The following is an 8,258-nucleotide window of genomic DNA, read 5'->3' on the forward strand; positions in this document are numbered from 1 at the left end:
ATTTGTCCATTTAACTACATGAATGTCATTAAACTGAATTTCAATTGAAGCAATCTTTTCTTCATTTAAATGCATTGCTTCTAAGACAGGTAAAACTGGCTCTTTGAAATGCGGCAAAATATTCTCTACTGAAAAACATTTGATATTCCTCAGTGTATTAATATTTTCTGGCAAACGATGCTTGAGCTCTTTATAAAGGCAGAGTAAAAATTGTTGTGCTCTTTTGCGAATATTATTTTCTTCCGTGGCTGTTACAGTCTTCTTGGTAATCATTTCTGCTATCTTTCTCTCGAACCTGTAGCTTAAATTTGGTTTAGGATCCAGAAAGTTTTCAATAGAAGCAACTGGATCAAGAGGATCAATTCTACATGTTGGCAACACTGCCATCTGGATCAAGAGGATCAATTCTACATGTTTTAAAATTGGATGCAAAAATAAAAGGTAAAGTTCATTCCTAGAATCACAAAACATTTCATGTAGCGTTTGTGCTGTAAAGCACTTTTCTTTTGTAGTTGTAGTTTGGAAGTGAGTTTACAATTTAAACCATTGGCTTAAAATTCTATTTACTGCTGGTTCTATTGACAGCCACTTAGTTGTACAAGAATTCACGATCTTCAAAGGCTCTTGCTCTTTATCATTGATAGCAAGGTAAAGTTGTTTGTAGGCACTTTGTCTTGTTGAAGAATGAGAGGACCATTTATAGGTTTCGGATACTGAGATATGTATGTACCACTTTTTTGTGAGTGTCACTATAATATACGATAACAATCCTAACAACTTGTTTATCAATATATCATTGGATTCATCTAATAACAGGCTAAATTTAGTAGTAGCAGCAGCAGCAGTAGTTGCAGCAGCAGTAGTTGCAGCAGCAGTATCATTGGTAATAGTGTTAGTATTAGCGGTGGTAGAGGAGGTGGTATTAGTGATGTTATTAGTGCGGCTATTAATAGTTGCATTTGTAGTAGGAGTGTTAACAATAGTACTGTTTTCAGTAATGGTAATATTGCTGTTGGTGCTAGTATTAATATTATTGCTATTCCTATTAGTAGTTGAAGTATATGTATTACTAGCTGTAGTGGTTATAATATAATTAGTATTGTTAGTATCAGTGTGCCTATTAGTGTTTGCGTTGGTTTCAAATGTGCGCCCTATGTTTAAGTTGTTTGGGCGTGGGGTATTAGATATGTTATTGCGATCGGTGTTAGTGTTTTCATTGTGTAGGTCTATGGTAAGGTTGTATGTATTTAGATAGTAAGAGCTAAGTTTACGTTTATTAGATGAGAAACAAAGCAAAGAATTGAATATGGTCCAGAATTGAATATAACAGATTTCACTTATTCCAATGGCTGGCTTCATAGATTTAAGCTGAGATACTCAATTAAATGTCAGATTCTTAGCAGTGAAAGTGCCGGTACAAATCAATAACTCATTACTGTTGGTTTACAGCAGTAATGAGTTATCGATGAAGAAATTTGAACCAAGAAAATGAAGAAATTTGAAGCAAGAAATATTTTTAATATCGACAAGACAAGTTTATTTTTTCGCCAATTACCTAATAAAATCGGTTACAACAAAATTTTTTACCAAAGGCGTCAAAAAGCAAAACGAAAGACTTACGGTGACACTAGTTTGTAATGCTGATGGCAGCGAAAAACTACGACCTCTTATTGGAAGAGTGTCCAAACCCCGATGTTTTAAGAATTTCAACTACAAACTATATGTAGATTACAACTACAGTAACAACGCTTGGATGAACTCCAGTACATTTAGCAGTTGGATGAAAGATCTTGATAAGAAAATGCAACTTCAGCGACAAAACTTTTTACTGATAATGGACAATGCCCCTGGACACAACATACCCGATAAACTCACCAACATAGAAGTTTACTTTCTCCCACCGACAACAACGTGCCACATAAACCCCTAGACGTCGGAATAATTCACAACTTCAAATCTAACTACATGTGAACAGCATCAGTTAGACTAGGTAATCACTCAACTAGACGAAAGCAGTACTTATAACATCACCCTAACTGACGCTATTCAACACATCAAATAATCTTGGGACTCTGTGACACCATCTGCTATTTCTAACTGCTGGCGCTACACTGGTCTCACCCAAAAACCTGAAAGCACAGACACAGAAGTTGAAAACAGTGATGACGACATCAAAATACCACTAGCTGAACTGATTAAACAAGCTACTACTAAACTTGACCCATTAATGCATAGTTTCCAGAAAAATGGACGCAGGAAAAATTACTATTATCATACTTGTTTCGTACGTGTGTATAGTTGGTTTGTTGGTAATTTTTCAGATTAACACCCGTACGATCTTCACTACGGTGTTAGGGTTTTAGGGTTAGGGTTAGGGTTTAGGGTTACGGTTACGGTTAGGGTTTTAAAGTTTGGGTTAGGGAAATCAGTCCCTAACCGTAACCCTAACCCTAGACACTAACCCTAACACTAACCCTAACAGTCATGTGACTGGAGCACCAACGTGGTCATTCTGATTTCCTCAACCTGGGGTGTTTCACATCACCACTCCTGTATGTGCCTTTGTCCCAGCTGTTGGCCCATTAATGTATAATTGAGTTTGATTCTGCTGCCTTTGTATGCACCTCATGTTGGACTGTTAGTTCATCCTGTATTGTGGAGAGGAGGATGTCTAGTTCCTTTTTGAAAACTTCTACTCATACTTTATGCAGATTTCTTAACTTTTGTAGCAGGGATTGAAGAGCAGTGGGCCTTTGAACCCTAGACTATTGCAGTACCTGGTATCTGGATTTAGATGGAGTGGATGGTACCTTTGGTACAATATAATGCCGAAATTAAGTACTAGCCATTTTAGAGTTTTCCATATGTAGATTATTGCACATCTTACATGCCTTTGCTCCAAGGAGCAGAGGTGGAGCTTTCTCAACCTGTCCCTGTGGCTCATCCACTGCACTGTTTCAATCCTCTTAGTGTAGTGGTGTTGGACTGCTTCAAGCTCTGTTGTTAGTTTGGCACTATGTGGTGACCGTAACTGGGAGCAGTAGTACAGGTGGCTGAGAACAAAGATTCTCTATAGGGTCAACATAGTTTCTTGGTCTTGAAGGACCTCAGTATTCATCCTGCCGGTTGTCTGCTCTTTGCTGCCATCTTGGTAATGTACATATAAAATGATGCATCATTGCACATACTGATCCCCAAGACTTTCATTACCCGTGACTCTGGGATTGTAGTGATTCAGGTCCTGTATATGCAGGATGTCATGCATTTATGAGTTAATGATGCAGTGCTTGAAATTTTCCAGCATTAAACTGCATATTGTTTATTTCAGCCCACTTATAATATATCAAATTCAGGTCCCGCTGTAAGCTTGCGACATCATCTTGGTTTTTTTATTGTCCGTGATAATTTTGTATCATCTGCATAGCTAGTGACAGTGGCTGTCCGAGTGACTGTGGGTATGTCTAAGAGGGCTATTAGGAACAGTAATGGCCCCTGAACAGTTCCCTGGGAGATGCCACTTAGGATTTGAGTTTCCTCAGAAAGAGCACCATTAGCTGCAACTACCTGACTTGTCTTTAAGGAAGTCATGCAGCCATACTCCTAGTTTATCAGTGATGCCAAAGTCTTGCAACGTATGACATATCATGTCATAATCTACCTTATCAAATGCCTTTGCAAAGTCAAGCTATATTTTGCTGACATCTGAATGGTCACGCAGCTGTTTCAAAACCTAGTCATAGGTAAGAGTTGTGTGAGGCAGCTTCTTTCTGGATGGAAGCTGTGCTGTGTATTGTATAGTAGGTCATTTTCTTCTAGGAACATTATCAACTTCTTTCTGATGATTCACCCCTTGACTTTACTGATATGTGAAGTCAGAGAGATTGGCCTGTAGTTTTTGGCCTCTACCCCGTTTCCACCTTTGTGGATAGAGCATATAATGCCTTCTTTTAGCTTTTTAGTAAATTTACCACTTGCAAGGAAACTGGAAATGCATCTGCAGTGGTTTTGCCAAAACCTGCTTACATGACTTCAGGAGAATATTTGAGAAGCCATCAGGACCAGTTGCAAAGCATGGGCTCATTTCATCTATATAGTCTATAAAATTCGACCTTTAACTGTCTTCTTACATTTCATTTCCACTAAATATATCTATTTTCATGCCTAATCTTTATTCCTATTCACCTATTGTACTAGATTCTCCATTTAGTTTTCTAGTAATTTCTTTCTTCCTCCTCCTTCTCTTTCTATAAATTGCCTTTGACGTTATATGAATTAATGTTTTTTTTTTAATAACATATCAGCGTTCCCTTCATCATATATGCAGCAATCACATTCAGTTAAAATATCTTATTGATGCATTTTCTTTTTCTTTTTTTCCCTGATGAGGAGATTGTATTGTTTTATATCATTTTATTCCGTTCTGGAACAATACCAATGTTTTCTTCGAAACATATGTCAGAAGAATAAAAATTTGAATAACACCTGCGTTTAACTCCATTTATTTATTTATCTATAACATAGATAAACATTTTACCAAAACCTGGAATTTCTACCTTTATAAGTAGGCTGTTACATCTTGGTACTTATGTGAATTTTTGCTACCCTGGTAACTATTTATTTATTTTTTCCATGTTATTTGTCAACATTAAAAAAATACACATACATTTATATACATACATATATACATACATGATGGCTGCCCCCTCGTTATTGAGTATGGCCATTGTACGAGGCTTAACTGTTATTGCTGCTGTGATCGAATGTGACTTTTTAGCCTAGCTAAAGATCTACAGTCTTGTACAGAATTGGCAGCTAAAACCTTTACTGGCAATAGCCAGCTGTGGTTGTAACTGGACTTCATGTACCTTTGCATGTCATTTAAGTCGTCCTGCCGAATTACACTCCTTTCTACATACCTGACAGATATGATTAGTATGGTGTATAGCACCACCACCAGTGGCCTGGTTGTCAATCATGTCTCACTTTATGACTACGAAGATGACTCTTGAATCCAGCTTTACTGAGGAAGGGTCTTGCACAGACATTGCATGTCAGTGTCATAGGAAGACCCTTACTATCTGGAAGTGCAACAGCGATGCTCTTCCTGACATCCCTCCTTACTTTCTCATGCACAACTCGAGATTTCTCAAAAGTAGCTGTCCCTTCGTGCACAATCCTTCTCCACCAGCTAAGGTCAATAACCATGCCCGCCCATGTGTCAGGAGAGATGCAAGCATCTCTCAAGGAAGCTTTCAGTAAGTCCTCATACCTCCTTTAGCTAACTCTCTATAAAAGAGTTGTTTTGGCATCCTTGAATCCTTCATCCTGACCAGATGACCACTCCATCTGAGCCTTTGCTTTAACACAAGAGCTTCTATACTTTAACACCGAGAGCTTTCCAATATTTCAAGATCACTGATGTGGTCCTCCCACTTAATGCCATAAATCTATCTGAGACACATCTGAAGGAAGCATTCCAGTTGTTTAAGGTGGCATTGATATGTGACCTATGTCTTGCAGGCATAAAGAAGAGAAGAGAGCACACATGCCTTGTACACCTTTATCTTTGTGTTCCTGCATATATCTCGCCGACTCCAGAGGCGCCTTTTTAGCCTTCCGAAAGCATCACTTACTTTCCTAATTCTGCATGGAATTTCCTTATCCAAATTGCTATATCTATTAACAGTGCTTCCCAGGTAGTCAAACTGATCAACCACATCAAGTCTTCTACCATACACATAGAATTTTGGTTCAATATACTGCTTACCAGGGGCAGGTTGGTACATGACAACAGTTTTCTTGAGACTGACTGTCAAGTCTAAGGCAGTGCAAGCATCAGAGAATGCATTCAAAATGTGTTGCATATCAATCTCTGTGTGCGCTACTAGATCACAACCATCTGCATACAGAAGGTCTCTTATGATAGAGGTAAATACCTTTGTTTTTGCAGCAAAGTACCTGATATTAAATATGCTGTCAGAGGTTCGATAATGGATGTAAACACCATATCTGCAGCTTCTGAATGCAATACAGAAAACCATCGCAAAATATATGGCAAATAGGGTCGGTGCCAGAATATCCCCCTGTTTCACTCCATTTTGTATTGAGATAGGCTCCGACATTTTACTTCTAACATTAACCTTACCCTTCATGTCTTCCTGAAAAGACCTAACCAAAGCAAGGAACTTTTCAGGACAACCAGGTTTCTGGAGGACTTTCCACAGTGCATTTCTATTAACGGTATCAAAGGCTTTTGTCAGATCGACAAAAACCTGATATAAATCCAGACCCTGTTCCACACACTTCTCCTGAAGCTGTCTAGCTGAAAAGATCACATTAGCAGCGCCACGTCCTACACGAAAGCCAGATTGACTTTCTGGAAGAACACAGTCTGCAACGTGTTTCAGCAGACGATCCAGAAGTACCCTGAATAAAACCTTTCCCACGACAGAAAGCAATGATATTCCCCTATAGTTACCACAATCATTCGCGTTGCTCTTTCCCTTATATAAGACCACCATTACTGTATCTCTCCAGTCCTCTAGCCCATATCCTACCAAACAAGGATGTAATCCAGAATATACCATTCTTTAGATGCAGGGTGCATCCATGTGGTCTCAAATTTATTCTTTTGTTGAAACATGGTATTGGTAGCACACAGACGCAACTCCTCACACATCTGCAACAGAAGCATGCCATTACTATTACACTTTCCCACCCCATGCTTTCCAATTACAGTCCATGTGTTAAAATCCCTACCCACTCTAGCATTAAAGTCACCCAGTACGATGACTTTGTCTGCCCGAGGGATATTTCTTATAATGCCCTTCAAAGCATGGTAGAAAGAAACTTTTTCGTCATCAATAGAGCACATAGTTGGAGCATACACACTCACCAAGGTCACATAATTTCCTTTAACCAAAGGAATTCTCATGGACATAAGACGCTCGTTAATCCCGACTGGGAATTCTTCCAACTTGTTCACAAGAGTAGTCTTAACAACAAATACCACTCCAGCCTCTCCTCTAAACTCTTCATTCCTCCCTTTCCAAAAGAATGTATATTTTCCACAAGATTCTGTAAGATGACCATCTCCAGCTAATCTCGTCTCAGATAAAGCAACGATGTCAAGATCATAGCGTCGAAGCTCCTTCGCAACAAGCGCAGTCCTTCGTTCAGGACATTCAGAGGACTCACGATCAAGCAGTGTCCGTACATTCCTACAGCCAATATTCAATATTTTATTTGGTTCTATCACAGTAGCATAATGACGGCCGGGTTCAGACTGTGATGCTTTGGAGCCCCTGCCGGGCCAGACCCTTTCATCTGATGTGGTTCCAGAGTCCTTACTGCCATTTACTTTTATACTGTTTTGGTACATCATTGATTATTTGCTTTTTAAGGCTACAGTCAGCCATTCAGTTGAGAGCACTATCAGCATTCATGAATTAGTTAGACAGTTTAATCAATCAATCAATCAATGTTGTTATCGGGAAATACCTGTGCAAGAAGATTTTTTAAAAGAAAGGCTGTGTACTGAGTCAATCCTACTCACTAAGCAACAGCAACCATAATCCGAAAAGAAGAACGAGTCAACATCATCAGTAACCACTGAGCCGCAGGTCTTATGTCAGAGTCATGCCAGTTACCTGAGTTGCCTTCTCCTAGAAGGATGCCCTAACAAAGATTAGGGGTCCTTCACTTCCAATGGTTTAACCGCGCGATCGGGTTGTCAGTCCGTTTATTTCTATGTCCCCGCGCAAGATACAGCCATAAGCTGAATAAAATAGATATAAGGAAAGATAAAAAAAAACATACGATATATAAAAATATTGATATACAAAATATACATAAAATATACGATATGAAGTTTATAAAAATATATATATAAAAATATATATGACGAGCAAGCTATAAAAATATGCAATATATAAAATTAGTGAGAAAAAGGGGGATATACAGCAAATATATATAATTACACATATATTGGATGACCGTGGACACTTAAGAGTTCATCCACCCTTTGACGGGTTTTGTTTTTCATCCCACAGGGTGTCCAATAAACACCCTCCTCACCAAGCAAGCTTGGTGGGGTTGCCGGTTTAGTCGCCGACGGCCCGACCATGTGACAGGTTGTACTGGGTTACATGTTACCAGTAGCACTCGAAAGTGACCTGACATAAACATACATGCATACATACATACATACATACATACAAGCATACATGCACATATATACATATATATATATATATATA

The sequence above is a fragment of the Octopus bimaculoides genome, chromosome 20 (genome assembly GCF_001194135.2).
Source record: "Octopus bimaculoides isolate UCB-OBI-ISO-001 chromosome 20, ASM119413v2, whole genome shotgun sequence".
NCBI classification, from domain to species: domain Eukaryota; kingdom Metazoa; phylum Mollusca; class Cephalopoda; order Octopoda; family Octopodidae; genus Octopus; species Octopus bimaculoides.